At 35.2% G+C, this 13,574-nt stretch overlaps 1 long non-coding RNA gene across 1 annotated transcript; it reads left to right on the top strand.

Annotated features, from left to right (window-relative positions):
* Positions 1-3,567: 3,567 nt before the first annotated feature.
* Positions 3,568-13,065, top strand: LOC131085260 (uncharacterized). Its single transcript, XR_009114614.1, has 3 exons — positions 3,568-3,653; positions 11,665-11,736; positions 12,956-13,065. It is a non-coding gene; the product is annotated as an uncharacterized LOC131085260 (long non-coding RNA).
* Positions 13,066-13,574: the final 509 nt, after the last annotated feature.

Below are 13,574 nucleotides of genomic sequence, written 5' to 3'. Positions count from 1 at the left end.
TAAGTTTAAGGTGCTTCATGAAAAATGTATTTAAATGACCTTGGCTAATTAGCGTGAATAGCTTTGAGGCACTGCTGCCTGAATGAAAGACAAGGTTTCATGACTGGATGAACAAAATTTAAACCAAGGGAAAAGAGCAAACATTAATTTTCATAGAAATTAAGGTGAATTAGATGACCTGATAGAACTTTTTTCCATTTCTTGCAGGTTCTGTACTGTTCTTCTTAGCATATGCCTGTTACTCCTTTCCATCTAATTGCTAAATTTCTTAAATTACCAGGATTTCAGCACTTTCCTCAGAAGATTATATTAGAGTCTAATGGATCAGAAAGTATTTTCTAATACACATCTAAAATTATCCTTTTCACAGTGTAAGCTATTACTTCTTTAGGTAGTTATGGTTTGTTGTAATACTTGAAATAATTCCTCTGCTTCCTCTGTGCCTGTATCCACCTACAATATGTAGGTGATCACTTAGTAAAATTATAGGAATATATTTTTTATTCTCATCGCATAAATCAGTTTCTTCCATTAGCTAACAATAGTATTTCGTCTTTCCTGAGCTAATTTTTGCATAGTAGTGATGTTGTCACAGTGCTGAAGTTAGACTGAAGTTCTAATCCAGGCTGAAAAAAGCTCTTACCTCCTGTAAATTCTGATATACATCAGCAATTTTCACTGTCCATTTTCAATCTGTTGATTCATTCTACAGCTGAAATTTTGTCACTGTTTACACTTGAAACCCCCTTTTATCACTGCTGTTTTCTTTACAAAATGAAGAAATTGGTTTTAATTTGTAGTTTCACCAAAGTGCTGCCTCCTGCTTCCCTGAGCTCAGTCTTTATTTTCATTTTATGTTACAAAAAGCATGTTCAGAGGTAATTTGGCATAGATCTAAGCGAGCATGACTCAGTGAAATCACTGTAGGCTGCCATGCTAATGAGGGAAATGCATCTTAGACAGCAAGTAGAAGAAAGTTGTCTGGAATGGAGGTGAGAATGGTAACTCTGACTGGAATGGTCTCCTGTGAAGGAAAGAAATCTCCCTGATGGTGAGTAGTGAACTTGCACAGCCAGACTGACATTGCCATAGATCAGTGGGGAGCTTACATTATGTGGGGAGTACAAGTAAGAACTCTCTTCCAGCACAATTAGACAAAATTTAATTAATTTTTAATTCTGACTTTGACTAAAGAACACCGCTTTTAGTCATACTGGTTAGTAATAGTTATCTCATTAAGAAAGCCCTCATGACCTGAGCTAGTCTTGGGTTTTTACTTCTTGTGTAATATTTTATTTCTGGATTGTATGTGACAAATGGTTGAAATTACAGGCACAACATGCATGTTACATTTTTTCTCCAGAAATCATGAATTTTTAATATTAATTCATAGAATAACTCTGGATAAGACAATTGTTGGGATGTTTCATAGCAAGATGAATGAAAAGAGTTTTCAATTGTAACAAGGCTTTTTAGTTAATTATTTTTAATGGAAATATTCTATGCAAAATAAATTGACGACATTTTTTAAAAGTGAAATCCAACAATATTGTAACAGCTCCTTAAGGACTGTCTCTTTTTATGCGATTCTAATATATAATTTCCAAGTATTGGTATAGAATAAAAGGACAATGGGTACAATGCTAAATATTTCTTTTTCTTCTACTTATCTTGGCTCAATGGCTGGAAGCGACACCCTTGCTTTGACATAATTTTGCTCTGGTATTTGTTTTTTACAGGAATATCCATTCATTCACTTTCAGGAACTCCAATTTGCTACAATAATGTACTAAAGTTGCTGTGTTACTCTTTCATTTCTTATTGATTCCTAGCCCATGTTTAAATACATATACTTTTTCCTGTTCCAAAACTGCCATGTGAGATTTTGATTCTTTGAGGAGACTCTTCATTTTGGGTAAGAAATACATGGTATAGAGAGACACACCATCCTTAGTTTACTGTTTCTCATACAGGTGAAACTGCTAAGTAAGACAACCTCTTGGAACATTGTAATACCTTATCTACAATAATGTATAGGTGAGGATCTTGTTATATTCCATAGTGGTCACATTTTATGCATGAATACTGACAGCCTCACTCTAAAACATATATGGAGATAGAATAAAAATTATATGGGCTTCAGCTACCTTATAACAACATATTCATATCTCTGCTTTATGGTTTCGGGTGAAAAACCCTAAAAACTACAAAATTCTAATCTATCTATACTTGCACAAAATCTTGGCTTTGTGGTTTATCACCCTTAGCAACAAAATTTCTCTCACCTTTTAATAGAATTAAAATACAAAGGTGAATGTGAAAACCTGCATTACTATGTTAGTTTCACTGCAAAAAACACTAAAGAATGAAACTTTTAATAAAGATGACTTAGTTGAAGCATTTTAATTTTCTACAGCTGGCATGATTTGATTTTGTCTTGATTTTCAAGCTTTTTTTCCAGTACTGCCTTATAGGCATCTACTTGTGATATCCAAGTGTACTCACTAACTTTCTGTAATAATCTGTTATTACTACCTCTGTCCTAACACAGAAGCCTGAAGAAATATATTTCCTATGAAACAAACAGAACAACACAGCAGTTTTAAAATTCATTCATGACCATTACATTTCTATCACCTCAGCATTATGAAAACATATTTTACTAAATTTTCATATGCACCAGCATCAGTGGTGTTCTTGCTGATTTTATTTTTAATTATTGGAAAGCTTTGTATTTCATTTGCCTGTAATTTGCTCTGAAAAACTTCAAAGTGTCTTCATGGGCCATCTTATAAACCTATTTGCTAGTAATGAAATAGGTCCTTAAAATCAAATGTTAATACTCCTTACAGTAGAATATAAAATCCTCCTAAGCATGTGTTTTAGATTAAATTTCTATTTAACTCATCACAGGCATATGAGAAGGTGCATTTCTTGCCATATTGAAATTTACTGCAGTTAGAAAAAGTTCCTAATTGCTTCTTATCAATCTACTGGTAGAAGTAAATGTGTCCACAAATAGGCCATGATATTAATAAAAAAAGTTCATTATTATAAAAAAGTTATATGATCACTAGAGAAGTTAAAATAATAAGGGTAGACTTGTGAAAAAAGTGTCTAAAAATAACCTATTCCAATTTTCAAGTACAGTTTCTATACAAAAGTTCAAGTTTTTCATCATATAGTGCCGTCTGAAATCAAGAAAAACTTCTTGATAAAAATAATATTGTACAGAAGTTGCTGTGGTTTCATGGTAACTTTTTTTTGTTCTGTTCCACTATACTACCACTTCCCTGTTGGAGTCATCCCTCCACAGCTAAGTTTGTCTTTTATATGGTGTGCTATATACCATGATGCAATTTATCCATTGTTGGGAATATGGATTACAGATCTTGACCCAACAGGTAGGTTTATTTAGATATCTAAAATACAGTATATTATCACTGTTAACATAATACTGTTCTGAAATGTGATTCAATTTTTAATTTCTTTCTTGAGAAACTGGCTTATATGCTTTGATTTCTATTGATTTTTAAACAGGAAGAAAGCAATTATTGCGAAAAACCAAACCCAGACAAATGTTCAATCAAGATTTAACTTCTATCAAAAAATCTTCAGTGAGAAAACTTCAGTTTACTGAAGGTTTGTACATGGTAAGCTAAATATCATTCAGTTTGCATTATGTAGTTTGCTTGCATATTATTGCACTTCACTTCTTATTGAATATCAAACATTTCATTATCAGATGGGGGTCTAAGGTATTAAATTATTTTCTGAACATTTACCACAATACTCACACTATTCTTGTTCAGTACAAATAGTTTTGCAAGTGATTGTTCATATTCAGCAGAAATACAGCAGATACAAACAGCACAAATGTGTGTGTTTAAAGAGGTAAATAATTGAGAAAATTCTCTGGGCAACTCATCCCAGTGTCTCAACACTCTTATTGTAAAAAAAATTCTTTCTCGTATCTAACATAAATCTACCTGCTTTCAGTTTGAAACCATTGCCCTTTGTTCTGTCACTGCAAGCCTTGGCACAGAGTCTCTCTCCATCTTCCTCATAAACTGCCCTTATATACTGGTGTGCCTGTGGTCTTCTGCTCCCCAGGCAGAGACAGGTTGGGACAGGTCTCTTAGGTTCAGCCTTTTTTTTTTTTTTCATAGGAGAGGTGTTCCAGCTCTCTAATAGTTTTTTTGGCCCTTCTCTGGAACTGTTCTAACAGCTCCATGTTTCTCTTGGCACTGGGAGCTTCAGAGCTGGGCACAGCACTCCAGGGAGGGTCTTAGATGAGCAGCAGTCCTGCTCCCTTGACAGAGAGGACACCATCCATGGACTAACCTCCACGGAGATGCTTCACAGCTCCACCAGAGTACATAACACAGCATCACAGATGGCCACAACACAGAGTATCACTAAGCAATTTGAGAAGGCTTTAAGCATTTGCCCATGCACAGTAACAACATACCTCACCAGAAGGCCTCAGGTATCTGCCCATACAGAAAAATATCAAATAACTTCAGAAGGCTGCAGGCATCTGCCCTTCTTGTTCTTCAGCCCAGCCTTTTATGCCCCTGATGTTGATGCATTGCACTGAGTGCCCTCTGTTCTCTTTGGTGGTTGGTCAGTGCCCCTGGGCACTCCAGGTCTCCTTACCTCCTTACCTTACTGCTCACCTGCTGCTCACAGCTGTGCCCGCTGGGGATGAGGCTCAGCCTCAATTACCACAAACTGTGTGCCTACAACACCGCACTATGAGCCACTCAGCAGTCACATAGGTGAGGAAGCCAGCCCTTCTGCTCTACCCTTCAGCTTCTGTCGTCACAAAGCTCCATATAGGCTACTTTTTATTCTCCTGTTTTCCTCGAAATTCAAGAATCGTTTACCCTATTTGATCTGTTCATCTACTTCCCTCTGCACTGTATGTAATCCAATGAGATCACTTATTTGTATATTTAGGATTCTAATTAATAATGCAGATATATGCTCTCTGGTGCTGAATGTATGTTGTCCTTTAATTATTTTTTTAAAACAGATAAGGGCCCATAAACCAAACCACATTGATAAAGAAGTAATATAAAAATGCACATAATACTGATAAAAATATTACATTACCTTACTTGTATCTTAGTCCAATGGGCAGTGCAGTGTTAGCTCTGGATATATTTCCTTATATGTATTATGATGAATAATGAGATAACATGGTCCTGAGAAATTCTGTGAGTTTGTTTTAAGCAATATATTTTTCAAGTTTAAGTGATGATTTTGGCCTTGTGCACATTACTTTATACCAAAACTCAATAAAAAGATTCCTGTCTATGTAAATAATTAATTTTTGCCATTTTCAACTTTTAATAATGTATGCATCATCTTTAGTTGAAGCTGTATGCCTGCTCACACACTCTAGAATTTTTTGGGTAAGTATCAGAAAGAACTCAGACAATCAAAAATAAATTGTAAAAAAATTAAAAATAAAATGATCCTATTCCATAAATAATTTCTTTTCCTGTAAATGGGAAATTTGATGTTGCATCTACTTTATTTGAAAGTGATGCCATAACAGAATCTGCAAGTTTGTTAGTAATGGATCTTTTTATTCATCTAACTATTGATTCAAATGAAATACACAATAAGATCATCTGTGTTTATGCTCAGAAAAAAAGTCAGCATTTCTCAATAATAAGAGATCAAAGAGCAATGTTGCTATTTTGGGAAATAAAGCAAAATAGCTGCTTCTGCTATTCAGAAAAGGAAACTGTAATTTGGTAACTGTCAAGAGAGAGAGCTTCTCAGAGTCAGAAGGCAGTAAATGAGTTCAGAGTGGAAGGTTCAACTTTCTACACCACTAGGTACAGGTTGATGGTATAGAATTACCATAAAAAGTATTTAATGTTTTTACAAGTGTTTTGTGCTAAAAGGAGAGTGCAAATGTATCATAGTATACTTCAATTAGGCTAGTCTTCACCAAGGGACTGACTGCTCCATGTGTGAAAGACGCTTGTGGAAGTATCTGAGGGCTAGGTGCTACAATATGAAAACATATCAAGAGGACACCAAGTTTGAACAGTTGTTATCAAAGTGGCACTGCTAGCATTTGCAATGATGTCCTGCAGAAGCTCTGTTCACTTTCACTGACAAGCAGGCTGGCCAAATAAGTTGTCCCTCTGCTGGCACTCGTGCCATGTGGCAGTGATGTGACCGACCTGTCAGCAGGCAGCGCGCCATCCCGACAGATGGGCGTGAGTGCAGCTAGCCAAGGATATTTTCATTCCATGTGCAGCAGATGTACACGCCTATTAAAAGTGTTGCTCCCTGCTGAGAGAATCAAAACAGCAGTTTGCCTTGAACTTCTTTTTTAGAGTTGGCAATATATGGCACCACTAACCCAGCTCAGAACTTGATTGGCATGGAGTATCAGGAGATACTGTGAGGGGAGGGCAAGGAGTTCAAGGCAGTCTCCTATACTGTTGTTATTTAATTCTTCAGGAATTTAAATTTTTTTTATAGACCTTATGCCAATAACACTTGACACAGAAAACTATAGAGCTAAGAGCATGCCCTCTCTGGCTAACTTTATCAAATATACGAGCTGTACCCAGAGAGACTCTAAAAGTTGCACTTGCAGCACAGCATGGAAAGAAATATTTCCCTTCCGGGCAAAAATTAATTGTGGTCATTACTTTAATGATCAAAGCCCACAAAGGGCAACAAAAGTAGGCTCTATTGCTGTATAAGTAACGGAAAATTTAATTTCCAATATTAACCATATTTTTTAACTAGAGTAATATATCAATAGAAAGGGGATAATTGAAAATACAGGCTGTTTTTCTCAAAATTATTTTTACTTAACTGTAGGGACAATATACCCATTAGTGGCTTTTAAACGGTAGCCTTTTGGCACATCTAAATTTTTGCTGTCTGGAAAATAAAGCAACAAAGATATACTGTTTTAGGTAATTTCAAATGCTCATATTGCAGCAAAGTCTGCATTTTGATGGTTTGTATTTAAAAGGCTTTTATTAGTGTTATTATGAAGTTTTTTGAAAGAATTTGCTGAGAAGTGGGATGAAATGTCTAAATTTGATACTCTATACCAATAAACCTCTGATTTTAAGCTGGGGGACATAGTAATACAGGAAGCAAGGCAGACTGAAAATATCTTGCCGTTTAGATACAGCCTTTACTGTTGCCACGATATATAATGCTTTTTTCCCCTCTATTTAGAACTTGTGGAAAAAAAGAAAACTTCAATCCTTTCAAAGTGCTATATTACCCATCCTAGAAACAATCAATCAACAGAAATTTGCTTCTATCAGTGTTTTAGCTTCAGATCTTCAATCACTGCTGAATCAAAAATTTGTAACCTGGCTCTAACCTAGTCCATGTTTGTGAATCAGCACATAAAACACACACTCTCCATCACTGGGAAGTGCCTTCTCTCTAGGATACTGCTCTCCTCCTGTAAGTATCAATAAGTTCTGCAAGAACATTATCAACCCTTCTTGTCCCCAGGTTACCCAATTCCAACCATTCTATAAAAAGTAAGGGTCTCAGATTGATATAGTTGGTTACGTCCTTATTTCATCCACAAGAGCTATAGCTTCTACTGTTGATGATGGCTACTGTCCCCACACATGAATGTGATGAGGCTTTGGAACATAATAATAAACTCACCTTTTCATTTAGCAGTGATCCTTAAATCCTACATTTCTAAAAGTTTTTCCTCTTCTTACTGACTAAATTCTGTTCTTGGATCTTGCCTGGGTATGGTCTGACAGAAAACTTCCTCCAAGTAACCTAAAAACCCAATCCACACAGCACAAAAATAGGAAATGTCTTTCTGCTGCATCCTGCTTCTGATCATTTCTAGATATGATAGACTTTTACAGTGCATAGAAACAGATGCATAGCTAATTTCAGCTAAAATCCATGCCATCTCTATTATTTCTTCCCATTTGGAGGCTGGGAAGGAACAGAATTAAATGCTGTCCCACACATCAATGATTTATGAAGCTCTAAATATAAATAATTGTTCAAGATCCAGTTCTGTGCATGTATTATTCCCACACCAGGTGTTATTTTCCTTGTTTGCTTGCTTTTGTTTGTTTTTAGTTAAATTCTCCTATAGTAGAAATTTTCACGTTTTTTTAGTTTTATTTTAGGGGATTATAATATTCAAAGTGTTCTTATATATATTAAACATTACTGTTGTTGAAGTTGTTGGCATCCAAACTATGACTTTTGTTGTGAAAAACAAACCATACTCTGAAAAGTTCAATTACTAAACATTTGGGACATACCAAGATTTGGATGAAGATACTATTTTGTTGGTTTTACAGAGATGTAAACTAATTAAAAGTCTGGTTGTACAATAAGTCCAGAAGACAAAAGAAAGGAGCCTTGTGTTACTTCTTGTATTATACAGTTCTGAGATGTTTCTTTAATTTTCAGTCTGCTTTGCTAAGAGAGTAATTTAGGAGGTTGTGTTTATATATATATGGATGTATAGGCTTGCGTTTATACCTTACATTTAATTTCAGCCTCATGCACAGTTTCAGACAAATAGATCAAGTATCTGAAAAGACAGTGATTTTCTATATGTTTTGGGAGAATAAGTGTCTAAATAGAAAAAGGTGCTTGGTAATGTTCTCATGAGGATGTGAAAGAAATGGGTAAATGAATCTGGTATCAAAAATTCCACACAGGAGCACCACTGAGACACGAAGCCCTTCGGAAAAGGGCTTTGTAAAGTGCCACTGTTCTCAGAATAATAGTTTAACATTTTATGGTTTTTCTTGCTTGAGGTCAGGACTGCATGAAGACTGTCAAGGTGTGAAGTCAAAACATAAAAACTAAATTGCACTGAAGTCTGGAGGCACGCATGAAGAAGAAGTTGCCTTACTTCAAAGTAGCTTAATCCTCTCACTTTCATATGTAGACAAACCTTGTATCCACTCTCATTAAACAGTTGTGGAAATGTCTGTCACTGCCCTGAGTTGACATATCTAAAGATACATTTAGAGAATGTGCTGATGTGATGAAAAAAATGTTTTAAATAAGGATGAAAAAGAAGTGACTCCAGCTTTAAAGTAACCAAGAGAAAAGCTACTTGAAACAAGCTAATGTGGATTGAGTATTCCACATCTTAAAACTGACAATTAAGTGAAAAGCAAGACAGAATCTTAACATAATTACTTTAAAAAGTAGCAATAGGAAGGATTATGTATGTTCAGAATTCTGTAAAATTAATAGGCAACATGAAATTTTCATGCTGGTGGTTAGAAAACTACTACTGCTTTCCAGTAGTTGCATTTTGAAAAATAAAAGGCTTCAATCAAATTGCTAATTTCAGTGTGGTTATATTCAGAGTTTGTGGTTCCAAGTACTATAAGGTGTTTTTGCAGGATTTATAAACAGATGCCATTTTTGTTATTGCCCTCATTGTACTCAAAAAAGTCTTTCATAGAAGTAAAAATAGCTAAATTATAACTTACATCCATTGGGAAAACTTGTTGCCAGAACAATAGATTTGTGATTAAATTTTTTTCAGAAATTTTCTAGGTTTCTTAAAATGTTCTGAGTGTTACTTGGAAATTGTAAAAGAACATGTTTTTATTTTACATGTGGTTTTTAACAGAAAATTTTCAAGTGTGAATTGTTTTTTCAAAACACGCATATTTTCCCTTTAGGAAAGGGAGATGGAAAAAATACCCAGCAATCCAACCCCAAATTCCTTTCTTAATGGAAGTGTTACTAATAGGACTAAAACAGCAAATATAATTGTTCATTAATCTTTCATTAGTCTTTCCTTTTTTTTTTTTTTTTGACTTTCTGAAGATACTTTGAACTTGTTTGATTGATTTGCACACTTTGGATGTCACAGTTTTATTCTTCTATATCTCCATGTTTCCTTGGGGCAAAACTGCAATGTGTGGTGTGCACATAGAATTAGTTTTAGCTCTTAATAGCCAAACAGAAAATACTGGTTCATAGCAATAAATGTGTGTTCCGCCAGATGAAAAACATCATTAAAATATTCCTTCTCAGATACATTGGATACATGTAAATTATTTGACAGTTGGCCAAGCAAGTGCACTTGAAAAAATTATGAGCAAAGAAAATGATAAATTAAAGGCTATAATTTAGTTTTGAAACTAATTTGAAGAATAGTTATTCTGGAAACTTTGTTTCATCTGTTTATTTTGTTGCTATTTATGTACCCAGTAATGATTCTGCTGAGATTTCTACCTCAGATACGATAGCAAAGACTTTATTGCTGAAGTTCACAAAATGTTCTTTTATTCTTGCACTGACTCAGAATATTTCAGCAACACACAGTTTGGGAAAAGAGGCCATACAACAAACAAACTGCTCCTTTTCCAACAGGGGAGGTGGCAGTTCAGATGGCTATAGCCTTCCAAAAATCTCAGAAAGAAACTTCCAGCAGCATGCTTTTATATGATCCAAAGACAAATCTGGTATTATTGACAGTGATGCTGATGTTTTGGAGGGAACTCCAGGTCAAACCAAGGACTGCATTCACAACAGCAGACTGCATCTTTTTAATGTATTGCATATTTGAGATGGAATCGAACACAGCAGGCACACTTTGTTGTGCCTGTCTGAACAACATCAGAGTCATTCATTATGTAAATATTGGAATGAAACTTTTAAATTTTAATTCATAACATTAGGTTTTCTCTCTGTACAAAATAACATTTCATTAAAAAATTGCATTTTTAATAAAAATCTGTATTTTTTTGGTTATTATACCTTCAAGTTCACAAGTTTTGGGCAGGTCTTGATATAACTATGTAATTTTTGTAACTCTGAAGTAATTTACAAACTATCAAGTCCAGTGTTTGATTTGCAAAGAGGATGTGGCTGAAGTAATTGTGCATTTACATTTTCCAACAGCTTCACAGGAAATATATGATGTGCTTTCTGTTACAAGGAATACTTTTTTATAGCTTAAATCATAAAAATCTTAGAAATCAAATCACTTATTGAGAGTTCTATTCTATTTATTTCCAATCAGACAAAGAGGAATTTAATACTGAGAGAAAAGAAAAAGCCATTCGCACAGCATTTTGGATGGAACATTTAAACTATAATGCATCCCTAGAATACAATTCCAGGGATGTATTGCAGTCATATGATCACAGAGTGATTAAAAATCCATAATGGAGTATTTCTTTCCCAGCTATACACATAAAAAGACCTCTTATCCTTACAATTTGACTTCCATCCACTCAAACAATTTTTTCATTAGGTACTGTTGTGGAAGGTAATGCATCTAAAAGAATGAACCCTATTTTCAGTTCATCATCCTAAAAGCTCTTTCATGATACCGCCTAAATTGAGATGGCAAGGCACACCCTGCTTATGATTTATCCTGAGAGCAATGTACATTTTCGAAGTCAACGGTGAAAATGTCTGTAGGTGTGCACACGTGCATGTGCACATGCATGTAGTGGTACTTCTGTTTGCCCTTTATTGAAGCAGTGAAGCACAAACAAATTGAGAGTCAACAAAGTTAAAGCAGAGGAAATATTATTGAAGTTCTGCTCCTCTCTAATTTTGTACTTTTGTGTAGTGGCTCAGTTAAGAAATAAAGAAATTTAGATATTCAGTTCTCACTTTGAGATTTTATTATTCTAGACCCTGGAAGAAAGAGGCTGCTTGCTCACTCCAACAGTGAATGAGATGCTGAAGCAATATGCTTGAAATGTGGTATGTTTTAAGAAGACCAGGAGAAGAGCTGGCATGCTCAAGAGCTGATTTGATTTTTTTTCTCAACAAGTTTCTTAGAGGAAACTTCATGCCTCTGTAAATTTTGTCTAATTTCTATCTGTTGACCACTATCACTAAAAGGATACTATTATTAAAGGTATTAAATAATATTATTGCAGCATGACTTGAGAATGAAAGCAAGTGCCAGTAATACTCCTATGCTTGACATCAGCATAATTTTTGTAATTTGTTCATGGGTTATTTACCTTTGTGGGTCCCTTCCAACTCAGAATATTCTGGGATTTTGTGGCTTTTCTTTCTTTGCACTCTCTACAATTGCAAACAAATGTTGTCTGTTAGATAAATACACATTATATAAGGCATACACATTAAATAAGGCACCTGTATCCTGAGAAAAAGCATCAAGTCTGTTGTGCATTTGTTCATTATTCTTAAAAAAAAACAAGAAAAAAAATAACTGTATGAACAAAAAAAAAAAAGAGACATAGATGCATGTCATTACAGGCAAAAAATAGTAGCATTACACAAGTTCACTTGTATGAACTGTGCAGGTCCATTATGTAAATGGAGCGGTCCTCATTAGACTGTGCTGGTAATTAAAGACTGACAGGCCCTTATCATTGTGGAAGAATTTCCTTTCCATTACCTTTTTTGACCTCCTACTCACTTTTTCCCTTGGTTTAATATGCACAGCATGAAGTCTCTAAATTATCTAAATAGATTTATAAAACTTCCCTAATAAGCTGCAAATTAGCTGATTTCTTGCTGATTCTTTTCTTTATGACAAGAGTTAGTGGTCTCACTAGTTCCACTGACAAATTTGTAAGAATATGTGATGTAGCATAAGGGCCACGAGTGTGAAACTTCCTAAGCCTCTCAGACACCCTTTATACCTGCATAATCTGCAGCACTGATCAGTCAGTGCATCTATGGACCAGTCTAGAACATATAGAAATCAAGGGAAATGCCCACTTGTTTTTTTCTCCTTTTATGTTAAATTTCTTTGTGGAAATTTGCAATTATCTATGACTGGAAATGCATAATGCATTTGGGTAATTAATTATAATTTTATATTGTATTGCCAAAGAGTGGAAGGGGGTAAGGGACAAAACCAAGCTCTCCAGTGATGGACAATGGGATGGTGAGCCAAAACTGGAGGAAATGAGCACTAATGGGATCCCTTAATTTGCTTCACCAGGTGCTGGCTACAAAGTACCACACCTGAAATGCTTCTACACTAATGGCCTCAGCGTGAGGAACAAACAAGAGGAGCTGGAACCTTTGGCCCACTCCCAGAGATTTGACATCATTGGCGTAAGTGAGAGCTGGTGGGATGAGTCCTGTGGCTGGAATGTTCTGTCAGATGGTTGCAGGCTCTTCAGGAGGGATGGGCAGGGCAGAAGAGATGTTGAGAGGTTGGCACTGTATGTAATAGAAGGGTTAAAATCAAGTTAATTGAGCCCATTTTCGGAATTGTCTGTCTTCAGGTAACTCTGCTTCATGACTAGACCATGTCATATGCCTTGTTTAATCATATAGGTTAAGCCTGTAAACTTAACTATGCTGGTTGCTGATGAAAAGATCAGATGGCCAAGATTTGGGATGTGGGATTTAAAATATACTATAATTAGACTGCATTAGGTATTTTGGATTTATGTAGCCTGTGGCTGCTTTTCATCTATTTTGTCCTCATTGTCCTCTTAATTTCCTAGTACACTGCAGAGATATGTTAATTTACTACTCAAGCTGAATGTAAGGTCACAGTGTCTCACTTTTGTTTGTAGTTGATTGCTTATCACCTATTCAAGACTCCATTT

Source organism: Melospiza georgiana, chromosome 6 (assembly GCF_028018845.1).
Source record: "Melospiza georgiana isolate bMelGeo1 chromosome 6, bMelGeo1.pri, whole genome shotgun sequence".
NCBI classification, from domain to species: domain Eukaryota; kingdom Metazoa; phylum Chordata; class Aves; order Passeriformes; family Passerellidae; genus Melospiza; species Melospiza georgiana.
This window is presented reverse-complemented; position numbering and strand designations above follow the sequence as displayed.